The 13,044-nt window shown below is 41.1% G+C and overlaps 1 long non-coding RNA gene across 1 annotated transcript in view; it reads right to left on the reverse strand.

Annotated features, from left to right (window-relative positions):
- Window positions 1-4,667: 4,667 nt before the first annotated feature.
- Window positions 4,668-13,044, reverse strand: part of LOC139183065 (uncharacterized) — a 65,538-nt gene continuing 57,161 nt past the window's right edge. The window contains exon 3 of the long non-coding RNA XR_011566531.1: window positions 4,668-5,658. This is a non-coding gene — a long non-coding RNA (uncharacterized lncRNA). The remainder of the gene's footprint in view (window positions 5,659-13,044) is intronic.

A 13,044-nucleotide genomic window follows, 5' to 3' on the forward strand; every position in this document is an offset into this window, starting at 1 on the left:
GAACACTCACTATTCTACTCTGCTTGCCTGTGTCTTACTGGCCTTGAGCAGAGGGATGGGAGGGTCCTGAACCAGCTAAGGCTAAGAGAGGGAAAACTGAATCAACAGCCAAACTGTGCCCCAAGGAAAGCAACCACCAATCCAGAATAACAAGTCCAGAGGACACAATGACCTTGTGTTTATTTGGGCCGCTGTTACTTCCAAGGAGTTATGGAAGTGCACTCAAGTGGAAGTCAAGTTATCAATGGAGGGAGCTGGCGGGTGGACACTGCACCAGAGGATAGGATCTGGGGTGCTACCCTCATTGGACCCCCTGGATTGGAAGGACAGAACTCCAGTCTAAGGGAAGACAGAAACAAAAATAATACCATCTGCACATCCCTCTGGTCATTTAATTATTGTAATGAATAATAATGCAAGCATTATTATTCCCATTTTCCAAGTAAGAAAAGAGATTATAATATGCCCAAGACCAAACAATAATAAGAAATGGAAGTGAGAGGAAGACTAGATTAGCTTGACTCTAGATTGGTGTTTCTTTCTATTAAGTATTTCGCATTGCCTCTCACGCTGGACCCAACTAAAGGACTAGATAGGAAAAGAGAAACACAAAGTCCCATCCTAATACTCAGCCCTTACTCATGTTGACTGATGCCTGTAAATTCCCTGCACGTTATGGGGAAAGGCATCCGCAGATGGCAGGACTGGCAACCAGGACTAATTAATTCTGGAGTCCACCCACGGGTGGGGCTCACAGCTCCGTACTTTCAACCTAGTCACAAGGTTTGAGTTTGAGTCTCAGGACAAGGACTTCAACGATGGGGCAGATTAAGGTCACATGTACTGAACTCTGTGTTGTTGACAGGGTCTGTCCTGGGACACTTGGCCTACTTGCGCTTCCAAGAGTGAGATCATTGTGATTTTTTTTTCTCCCAACCTGGAAAGCCCTTGAAGCTATGCCCCAGGGTGCCTGTCCATGAACAGACCTTACAAAGTACTTGGGACTCAGGGTCCTAGGAGAAGAAAAGGATACCATGTAGCCAAAATGGCAAAGGTATAATAGAATTCCATCTACTGTAAATAAAAACTTCCTTCAATTCACAAAAAGAAAGTTGGGTATTATGATGGATTTTTAATTAGGGAATTACCAGGAGCAGGTAAAGAAAAGTAAAAGCAAGTAATGATGAAAAGGGTGCTTAAGGAATATTATAAGCACATGGCTTTAGATACATAAAGGGGAAAAAGTACAAGAATTGGCAACTATAAGCAAAACTCAATGAAACATTTGCTTCAGTTCCTGACTGGCCCACAGCTGTCTGAAATAGTCTGTTTTTAAACCAGTCTTCCTCTTTGTCTAGAGGTAATCTGTCCCTCTGTGTCCTTTTTAATTTCTTTTTTTTTCAAGGTTAATATGCATAAATCATATTTCCATATAAGAATAATTAGAAAATGAATATTAAAAATGACACAATACCAAGAAAAATCATCAAACACACAGGAATAAATCCTATGAAGGAAGACTTTTACACAGAAAACTATACTGCTATATTTAAAATGGATAACCAACAAGGACTTACTATAGCACATGGAACTCTGCTCAATGTTATCTGATAGCCTGGACAGGAGAGGAGTTTAGAGGAGAATAAACACATGTATATATGTATGGCTGAGTCCCTTTGCAGTCCACCTTAAGCTATCAAAATATTCTTAATTGGCTCTACTCCAATACAAAATAAAAAGTTTTTTAAAAAGTTATAAAAAAGAATACTTTACAGTTTTCTTTTTAATTTCAACATCAATTGTCACCATCATAGCTAAAGTCATAAATACTGCCCGATTTAATTCTGCACAGTCACAGGCTCCAAAAAGGGAATGTGTGTGTGAGGAGAGGGAATCATTATTTTCTGTTGGAGGTTGACTAATTTGGTGGTTAATAAGAAGACCATGAGGCTTTGTACATTTTAGATGAAAGAACACAGAACTTGAATCGCAGTCACATGTCATTCCCACCAACATATATAGAGGATCTACTACTCGTCAGGCACTTCGGAAAGTCTCAAACTAGATACGACACAGTCCTTGGGCTCAGGAAGTTCAAATTTAATGTTAGAGATGGAGGTAAACAACTGGCAATCAAATCAAACAGAACAAAATAAGAGTCAGGTCACAGGTACAAAGGGTGCACTGTGAGAGCAGAGAGAGAGACACTGCCAAGAGGCGGGAGTGTTGTCAGTCTTGGAAGTAGGGAAGGTCATTCCAGGATGCAGGAAGAATGAGCCCGCAGAGCTGTTCAAAACATTTCAGTCTGAGAAGGAAGAGGAGAACCAAGACAGGGTGGGTCGTTACAGTCAGTAAGCGTGCTCAAATACCCCTATCTGCCAGCGTGGCACCCCTTAACTCTATTTCCTTCCACCATTTGTCAAATTCTCCCCTTTGGCCAGAGCTTTCACTGCCTCGTTCTGTTCTTGGCAGGCTGAGTCCTTTTACCCTCTTTTGGTTTATTGAAGGGTATATTTCTTCTCCCTGTCCTCTTCTCTCCTCTCAACTAAAACTGATTTCACTGAGACATCCTGATGCTCAACAGATATAAATAAACTTTTCCCCAGATGCTTGAAGCACCAAATAATGGTCATGATATTGGCCAAAATGCTGGGACGTGCAGGGCACTGTTTAAGTGCTTCATAAGGTGCACACATGTGGGACCCAGACCTGAAGGTGGCCTTTCACTAGTCCCACCTCCCCACCTTCCTCAAGGGCATTCACACCCTTGCATACTCCCCCTCCCCCGAGTCTGCACTGGGGTTGATCTGTGCGACTCATGGAACATTCCATGTGAATCACTAAGGGATCATCATGCACTTCAGATTCTGACTTAGAGGTCTGAGGTAAGGCCTGAGGACCTGCATTTCTAAGAGTAGCTTCCAGGTGATGTTGAAGCTGCAGGTCCCTGGACTGCACTTTAGGTAGTAAGGCTAGAGTTTAAATGGTAGCATTTATCCTAAGATTGATGTACAACAAAATGCCTTGGTTAACCTGATTTGGGTACCCATGTTGAGCTGGGGATTTGGGTTTATTTTATGGCAGAAGTCTGACCCTTGCTCTGAAACCTGGTCACCTGGTCAGCTTTCTTTTTGTTGTTATTGTTGTTGCAATCTTGGGTCATTCATAGATTTATTTTTTTTTAATTAAATAATTTTGTCTGATCCTTGGTCTGAAACCTGATCAATTTTCTTTTTTTTTTAATCTTTGCAATCTTGGGTCAGTCTTAGACTTATTTTTCTAATTAATTAATTAATTTTAATAGAGAATAATTACAATAGCATGATGGTTTTTGCTGTACATCAACATGAATCAGCCACAGGTATACATGTGTTCCCCACCCCATCCTGAATCCCCGCCCTGCATCACCGCCCCTGTACCTCTCCACCCTCTGGTCAACTTTCAACACAAGCTTTCTCTTGTTTTCTGCTTCCAGGGTGTTGATAACTCTGGCTAAGTTGCTTTGTGACTGAATTTGCAAATTGATCTTTGCCTTGCCAGGAATTCTTACCTCCTCTCTTAAGTCGAGGAGAGCAGTAGTTACCATTTATTGCACTCCCACTAACATGTCACATACTTGATATCATTTCTTAACTCAGATTAACTAAAAATATAGTTATCATTTCCACTTCTCAGCTGAGGAAGGCAAGGCTCAGTGAGTGTTCTAAAGTTTGCCGAAGTCTCAAAGCTGGTAGAACTGCTAGGAAACACTCCAGGCTGGCTCCTACACTCTCGTTCTTTCCACTTCAGTTCATGTGGTTGCTGCCAGCTCACATGTTGTGCCCAGCACAACAGACTATGGACCTACTCAGCCCAAGGCCAGACCTCTATTCTGGTGTCTACTTCAAGTGTGTACTTACCAGTCCAAAGGAGCCAATGGGGGTAGTTTCAAAGACATGGTACAAAGTGAGGCACTGATTTACTGAGTTGCAAAGAATTTGGACAGTCTTTTGTAACTCATTCTTGGTGGAATTTGAATTACTGAGCATGTTCCATGGGTGAGGCAGTCCTAGGTATCAGTGATAGGAAGAAGAAAAGAATGAGAGGAAATAGATACAAGTCCAGTTGGGCATAACAGACTATAGACATTACTAGGAGTGTGAGAGTACAAGTCAAACAGGAAAAGGGATCAATTTACTGGGAGCACTGAGTGATGTTGTTCTAGATATTTATTGGTCTTCCAGGGTAAAATATGAGGGATAATATAATCCCTGCCTTTTTATCAGCACTGAACAATAGCTAGTAATTATAGCAAATGTCACTAGTGGTAAAGAATTTGCCTGCCAGTGCAAGAGATGCAAGAGACATGAGCTTGATCCCTGGGTCAGGAAGATCCCCTGGAGTAGAAAATGGCAACCCATTCCAATATTCTTGCCTGGAAAATTCCATGGACAAAGAAGCCTGGTGGGCTATAGTCCATGGAGTTGCAAAGAGTCAGACATGACTGAGTGACTGAACACACACACACACACACACACACACAGCAAATGTGTATTGAACACAGCTCTGTGCCAGGCACTGTCAATCACTTTACCCACTGTACTTCATTTCACTCTCACAATACTGTATGAAGTAGGTAATCTCATCATTCCTACCTCACACGTGAGAAATCAGAGAATAGGGGATATTTAAGCAACTTGCCTAAATACTGCCACAGCTAGTAATTGGAAAGCTAGAATCAAAATTCACGTCTGTTTAATTGAAGAATCCAAGTAAAGACTGTCTCTATTTGAGGAAAAAAAAAGCCTATCTGGGAGCACAGTTGAGGAAGGGTAAAATAGGAATCCCATAAGGGAATATTATTCAACCACAAAAAGGAGGGAAATCCTGTCATTTGCAACACCATGGATAAAACTAAAGCATATTATGCTAAGTGAAATAAGGCATATAGAGGAAGACAAATATTGTATCATTATCACTTATATGTGAAATTTTTAAAAAAGTCAAACTCACAGAAACATAGTATAGTAGAATGATGGTTGCTAGGGGTTGGCATTGGGGGGTGGGGATGGGAAGATATTGGTCACAGGATACAAATTTATAGTTATAAGATGACTATGTTCTGAGTATCTAAAGTGCAATATGGTGATCATAGTTAATAATACTATAGTGTATACTTGAAACTTGCTAAGAGAGTAGATTTTAAGCATTCTCACCAGAAATAAAAAAAGAAAAAAAAGTATATGAGGTGATGGATATGTTAATTAACTTGATTGTGACAATCATTTCACAATGTATACTTGTATCAAATCATCCTATTGTACACTTTAAATATATACAATTTTGTCAATTACACCTCAATAAAGCTGGAAAACATTAAAATAATCAATACTTTAAACATTCAAGACCTTTAATGGTAGATTATCTTCAAGAAAATAAGTGTTCCCCAAAGTGTAGGATTTTGCTAGGAAATGAGGGGCTCTTGCCTGAAGATGCTCTGACCCTTGGAAAGAGAGAAAGAGAAGGAGGGCGTGGCTTGCTGTCCCAGCCTGTGGAGTGTGAAGAAGCACTCACAACTATTCTTCTCCTCTGGGAAAGACAGAAGAAGCTGGGCAGAGCCACAGGACAGGCAGGCAGGCAAAGCTATTGCAAGCTCCATTCCAGGTCTCCTCCGGGGAGCTGCAGAGGGTAAAGAAACTTTCCGTAAGGATTTCCCTTTGAGATAAAAATGGGAGAATAAGGAGAAAAAAATGGATTTAGGAGGGAGCATAAATCCAGTTAAGGCCACCTACAAACACAATAGTAATCACATACCTAGCCCTTCACAGCTTTCAAAGCCCTTTCTCTTACAAGAGCCTGGATATCAAGCTGAGTGGAAGAAGCAATGATTTGGGGTCAACGAACTTGGGTTTGAATCCTGGCTTTTCCACTCACTGCGTTGATAACTCTCCAAGCTGCAATTCCGATGTCTCGATAACAGGGTTTTGTTGTGGACAGAGTAAGGTTATGTAGGTAAAGTTCCCAAAACATGGTATGCACTTGAGAAATGGTAGCACTCGCCATCTTTTGTAAACTTCACCCAAAGAAAACACCATAGAGGTAATTGTTGATGAACTAACTCCAATTTGCAGATGAGAACACTGAGACTCAGATCAAGTGGTTTCCCAAGGTCACAGCTAGAAAGAGGACAATTTTCCGCCATCGAATACTGCTCTCTGTGCAGTTTTTTTCTAGGCAAACTTGGATTTGCAGTTGTATTTCTATGCAGGTCAGACACCCGAATAATGAAAATATTCAGAGAGGTCTTTCCTTTGATATCAGCCTTTGATCTTAACAAAAATTGCTATACTATTTTCAAATGAAATACCTTTGTAAAATCCTTTTCCTGTAGAAACCTGTGTTCAAACCTCACACTTCAGTGAAATAATTGCTTTATCCCTTCAGATTGTTGATTTATGTTTGAGTTCAGACACCTGGTAAGCAGGTGATGTTTCTGAAGTCATTATCAGTCACTGTGTGTTCCATAGCTGGATGAAAGGGTCATATCAGAGTCATATGGCTTGTCTAAAATGCCCATGTCTTATCTTTATCTGACAGCATCTGAGCACGCCAGACAGCACAGCACTGGCAGAACAATTCTGAATTCTGCCATCTATGCTGAAAACCGGTGAAGATGAGGTTGAAGCAATCTGGCCTAAGTACCTAAGAATCATTACTACAGCAGCTCCTGTAACACAAAGAAACTGAATCTGGTGATCTTTATGGTCTCTTTCAGCTAAAAAATACTATACCATTTTATCTGATTTCTTCTCTATCTCATCCCAATTTTATTGTTGACCTCTTAAAAGTTTAGCTGGATGTAGGACATTCTACATTCTACATCAGTGTTTCCCATTGAAAAAGAAAATCAAGATGAACCAAGACCCAGTCTGCCCAAAACACCCTGCTCTTCATGTAAGATGATGATATTACTACCCCAGGGACAGGGATAAAGCTTAAAATCCAAGATTCACTGGCACCGTTTTTTAAAGACATAAGCCAACCAAGTCATTCATCTGCCCATCCATCTGTCCCTCCATTTGATCATCTATTTATTTATTTACTCTTCAAATATTTATTAGCTATCTCCTATACTCCAGGCACAAATGCTAGATGTAGGGACTATGATCTATAATCAGACTTTGCTTCCGTAAAGATTATAGTGGAAAAGATTGAAAAAAGACAAACAATTTCACAAACAATTGTGAGGATCAGTTCTTCATGGATGCTAGGAGTGAGCAGGCAGGGTTTCCTAAGAGAGGAAGTGCAGCCGAATGGTTGCGAGAATGATGGGCTCTGGATTACAACAAGGAAGCTCCAGTTTTGTCCTTCCTCACACCAGCCCGGAGACAGGGGGCCAGTTGTTTGATTGCTCTGTGCCTCAGTTTCCCCAGCTATGCCATGGGGCTATAATAGTACCTCCCTCTGAAGGTTGTTGTGAGGAATAAAGGGCAGCACATGGGAAATATTTAGAACAGTGTCCAGAACTAGCGAGTGCTCAGCTGGTGGGATGGGGAGACACACTCAGCTGGTGCTGTGGGGGGGCCTCTTTAAGGAAAGGGTAAGCTGAGACATGGAGGATAAATAAGAAGGGGTGACAGAGGTGAGAAGATAGGGGAGGACAGGAATGGAGGGTGGGGATGGGCAAAGGAAACATGATGAAAAGGTGCAGATTCTGAGATGGAAGGAACACGGGCATGGCACTCTGGAAAAAATAACCATGGTGAGTGGTAGAAGAGGGCTTCCCTAGGGGCTCAGTGGAAAAGAACCTGGCAGCCAACACAGGGGACACAGGCTTTATCCCTGGGTTGGGAAGATCCCCTGGAGAAGGGAATGGCAACCCATTCCAGTATTTTTGCATGGGAAATCCCATGGACAAAGGAGCCTGGGGGCTATAGTCCATAGGGTAGCAAAGAGTTGGGCATGACTTAGTGACTAAACAACAACAACAACCACCAAAAAAATGAGGGCAGTAAAATATTTGAGACTTCCCTGTAAATGACGTCCTTTCACGTGTCTCTATCTGTATTTTTATTTTCTGTCCCTAGAGGCCATTGTGGCTGTCTTTGAATATCAAAATAGACTCAAAGAATTGCATTTCATTGTCAAACGATTGCATCCAGATAATTGTATTATGGCTTTTAAGGGCACATGATCAAGTTTTACAATATATTAAGAAAAATCGTGAAGGAAATAGCATTTAATTTTTGTTTAATTCTGCTTTTCTCTGTCTTTGGCTTAGGGCTATAAAAATATGCTATGTTCCTGATTTATCTTATATTTTGCAACTTTTTTCTTCTTTTTCATTAGCTTTTAATAAACCGCAAAACACATTACTGTTTTTCAACAGTCAGTTCAAGAACAATATCAGAAACAAACTGATAACATGGACTGGTCATGGACCTTGGAGCCTTTCAGTCCTGGTTTTGAATTCTGGCTGTACTGTGCAGCCCAGGACAAGTTACTTAATGTCTCTGAGACTCAGTTTTTACACTAATACTTATATTTCATTGCTGTGAGGACTATATAATGTTTATGAATACATCTAAACCTGGTGACTAATAAAAAGGAAATGAGAGGGAGAGAAAGAAAGGAAGAATAAGAGAGGAAGGAAGGGAAGAAGGAAGGGAAGAGGACTTAATGACCCAAGTGACAAAAGATACAGATGGTACCATGAGTAAAGTGACCTGTTGAGGAATCATTCAGAGTTTTCTCCTAATGTCATATTCTGAAATAATGGAGAAAGATATTCAGTATTTTTAAAAAATTATTTGGTGTTGCAACTTTATTCATGTGTATAATACTTTGATATTCCCAAGGGACAAAGACTATAAACCTATCAACCCTTAATTTTTTGAAGGGCTGGAAAATTTCTCCAACTCTTCTGTTGACTAAAAAATGGTAATTCCAAAAAGTCCCCTTCTGAGAGTCACCTAAACTCTTTAGGATGCACTGTTTTCTTAATGTATTTATTTTTAATTGAAGGCTAATTGCTGTACAGTGTTGTGTTGGTTTCTGCCGTACACCAACATGCATCAGCCATAGGTACGCTTATGTCCCTTCCCTCTTGAACCTCCCTCCCACCTTTCTAGGTTGTCACAGGGCCCCCGTTTGAGTTGCCTGAATCATGGAGCAAATTCCCACTGGCTATCTATTTTACATATGGTAGTATATATGTTTCCATGCTACTTACTCTCTTTGTAGATCCCACCCTCTCCTTCCCCCACCCCTGTCACGTCCATAAGTCTCTTCTCTATGAGTCCCCATCACTACCCTGCAAATAGGTTCATCAGCACCATCTTTCTAGATTCCATGCACATGCATTAATGTACAACATGTGTTTTTCTCTTTTTGACTTGCTCTCTATAATAAGCTCTAGGTTCATAGGATGCATCTTTTGTGATACCAGCAGCCAAGTTTCTTCTTTACATTTACTGTCTTCTAGAACTAAAATCAGACAGTGATGCTAGTACACATGAGCACCTGCTGGCAGGAGAGGTGATTATGCAGAGTGCTGAGTGAAAGAGTGAAAACTGAACTGAGATGTCATTCACTGCTTCATTCATTCCCTCACCAAACATGTACTGGGCATCACCTCCAGTGACACCAGAAATTTCTCTTTTAAAAGGGTCACTTTGCTCCTGACCAGAGACTGTAGTGCTGATTAAATCAGATGATTACCTTAGCAGCCCTTGTCATTCAATAAACTATTCTGAAGTGAAGGTTTAAATGCTGCATTTTCAGGGATTGCATAGTCAAGGGTAATGAGTTAAATTGACTAAGGTTGTCCTTTGGAAATGGTGGCACTGACTTCTGGGTTTCTGAGTTTGTGGCTTAAAATTCATCAGAAGTGTTGGCTGAACTCAGGAAAGTTCATTTAAGATAAATGAAAGCCACTGGCTCCTCTGTAGCTGCAGAACATCCCCATCTCTGCTAAGATAAGGTGTTGGCTGACGATAACAATAAAGAAGCAAGCCTACACTTCCGCAGGGCTGTGAGGCGGGCTGACCCTGTGAAATTTCAACACCGATTCTCTCAGGCCAGAAGCAGGCTCCCCCAAATTCAGCCTGGAGGAGCCAGGACCCCCTATATTTCTCCTTTTTGCTTCATCATTAGGACAAGGGATAGATAAAAATTTTGTGGTACGTGTTGTTCTGTTAAAACTTCCACACTAGTGATGATTTGGAACAGGGAAGAATTAATGTGTTTGTCTCTTTCTACTATGTGAATTCCTACTTTACAAGGTCCCATGGGAGCAGGATTTTACAGGCTTTCATACAGGAAGTGGAGAATGCTTCCTGATCCTTTCACCTGGCTGAGACATCTATATCTTGCATTTAGGGATGAAAGTACAAATAAAGCTCAGTCCCTTCTGCTAAGGAGACTAGTGGGGGAAAGAGACAGCCCCGTATATGAATAAATACAATAAAGCATTGTGTGTAGTAGGGTAGGGGAGTAAGCCCAGGTACCAAATGATCCAAAGGATGTGGCCATCTTATGCCACCTAAGGAGGGAGTAGGGGTCAGAAAAGATAGGGCAGAAACCGAGTCACAGACATAGAGAATGGGCATGCGGACACAGGGAGGGAAAGGAGGGTGGGACAATCTGAGACATTAGTATTGACATGTATACACTACCACCATAGGAAAATAGATAGCTAGCAGGATAGCTAGCTATAGATAGCTAGCTATAGAAAATAGATAGCTGCCAACACAGGGCACTTAGCTCGGTGCTCTGTGATGACCTAGAGGGTTGGGATGAGGGGGTAGGAGGAAGGTCCAAGAGGGAGGGGATGTGTGTGTATTTATAGCTGATTCACATTGTTGTACAGCAGAAAGTAACACAACATTGTAAAGCGATTATACTCCAAGAAAAAAAGAAGAAGAAATATCTGCTATGGACTACTCATCAATTACACACATTTTCTAAAACCTTCATTCCTATCACTCCAGGCTGGGGAAAAAAAGGTAGTTGCAAAGTGAGGTCAGACTACCCAGTGCATTTTTAGAAATCTTGCTACAAGTCAACGTGGGTGGCCTTCGATATATCACACAGAGGACACTGGCCATGCACTGTGCCTGTCTATGCACACAATGCACCTCTGGAGAAGGTCTGAGTTTCAGAGTTGACCACAGCATAAAGAGAACAACAAGTCAGATACCTAATGTGAAGGACCCTTCCAAGGACCTTTCAGCCTCTAAGTCAGTGTTTATTGATGCCACTTCCCAATGCTTAGACATATTCTTCCTTTCCCTTTTACAACCTTTATTATCTCCTTTTGGGCTTCCCTGGTGGCTCAGTGGTAAAGAATTCGCCTTCCAATGCAGGAGATGCAGGTTGGATCCCTGGGTCAGCAAGATCCTCTGGAGAAGGAAATGGCAACCCGCTCCTGTATTTTTGCTTTGGAAATCCCATGGACAGAGGAGCCTGGCGGGCTACAGTATATAGGGTTGCAAAAGAGTCCCACATGACTGAGCGACCTAACAACAATTTCCTTTAATCCCTGTAATGGCTGGGTCACCCCTTTTTAAACATAACTTTTTTCAAAGCTATCAATATTCCAGATAACATTTGGCTGAAAGGGTAGTGAAGGAGCTATAGTTAGAGAATAAGCAGACCCCTTAAGCATCACTGTTCTGAGTAGAACGAAGATGTGTGTGATGCGGTCCCTTCCCAATGCGTCAGTCACATCCAGGAGACTAAAAACCACAGCCAGAGGCGAAAGAGCAGGACTAAAGTCCTGAATACCATTTTTAGACTCCAAATGGTATTAGCATGAAGGCAAGTACATTTTATTTTTAAGTTCACTTAGAGGAAATTTAGAAGGCACAATGTGAAGAGCTAGCAGGATTTTAAAAAATGGTCCATAAATTGAATCTTGGAAGAAAGACTGAGGACAAATATAGATGTCTGAAACTCCTTTCTAAGATTATCAGAATTTCTAAAATGTCCTGAATTAAACCACGGTGCCAATTAAAGCATGGGTGTTTGCAATCACTTACATTAGTATTTAATATGTGTGACCCTCATCTATTTTTTTCTAACCTTGCCAGTCTGAAGTGTGGGAATATTTGTGCTTCCTATTTAAAAATCTTTGCAAGGATTATGTTGTCCATTTCAGGGCTTTTTTGTTTTAGTGGTCTTGTTCAAAAGAAACGTGGCTATGCATGTATGCGATATTTATGCTAAAGTGGAGTGCTAACAAATGCCCCTGTAATATACAAATAGATGGACCAAGACAGAATCGCTCGGTTCCATCATTCTCAGACTATATGCTTCATAGTCTTTTCTTTATTCTTAAGCTCTCTCTTCAAAGTCAACCAAGGAAATGATGAAAAATTATTTCCTAGATCACAAGGTAACTTTAAAAATGTCTTTTCTCTGTACAGTCCCGTCGCTTATTCACCATGCAATATTCAATTCTGCCTCTGCTGGCCTGAGAGGATGTCTTGACATTTATTGAAAAGCTGTCTGGAGGGAGACACATGGAAAAAGATTTTAACCTTGATCCACTGACAGTAAAGTCATTATCTAGCTTCACCAAAAGGAAATTTGGGTCTTTTCCTCCTTTATTCATCCTCTAGGTTCTCACTCACCCTATCTATCTATTTTCTACAATCCTCTGTTCTTTCCTTGATTATCAGTTTGGGAGATCTTGCTTTTATGGGAGAAAGACAAATCCTGAATATGCTTACTGAGCATCTACTATGTGCTAGGCATTGTGCTAAATAGACAAGTCCTAATTCTTCCCTTTTTTCATCCCCACTTCCGCTATCAGTTAGTCCCTTAATGAGTCCTGTTCAGCTCAATTCCAAAACTTGTCTGTTGTATCTGCCTTTCTACATTTTCTTCTGCAGCCAGGTCAGTACAAGCCAGCATGGTGCCAACTGCCTTCCCTCCAACCATCCCTCAGTGTCAGGCTCCATGGTGCTCTGACAGCTTCTCCAGCCTTTCTCAGCTTCCTCCCCATTGCCTCTCATAGGAGTTCCTTCCAATAAAATCTTTGTACATTAAAAAGAATACAGG

Source organism: Bos indicus, chromosome 5 (genome assembly GCF_029378745.1).
Source record: "Bos indicus isolate NIAB-ARS_2022 breed Sahiwal x Tharparkar chromosome 5, NIAB-ARS_B.indTharparkar_mat_pri_1.0, whole genome shotgun sequence".
In the NCBI taxonomy this organism is placed as follows: domain Eukaryota; kingdom Metazoa; phylum Chordata; class Mammalia; order Artiodactyla; family Bovidae; genus Bos; species Bos indicus.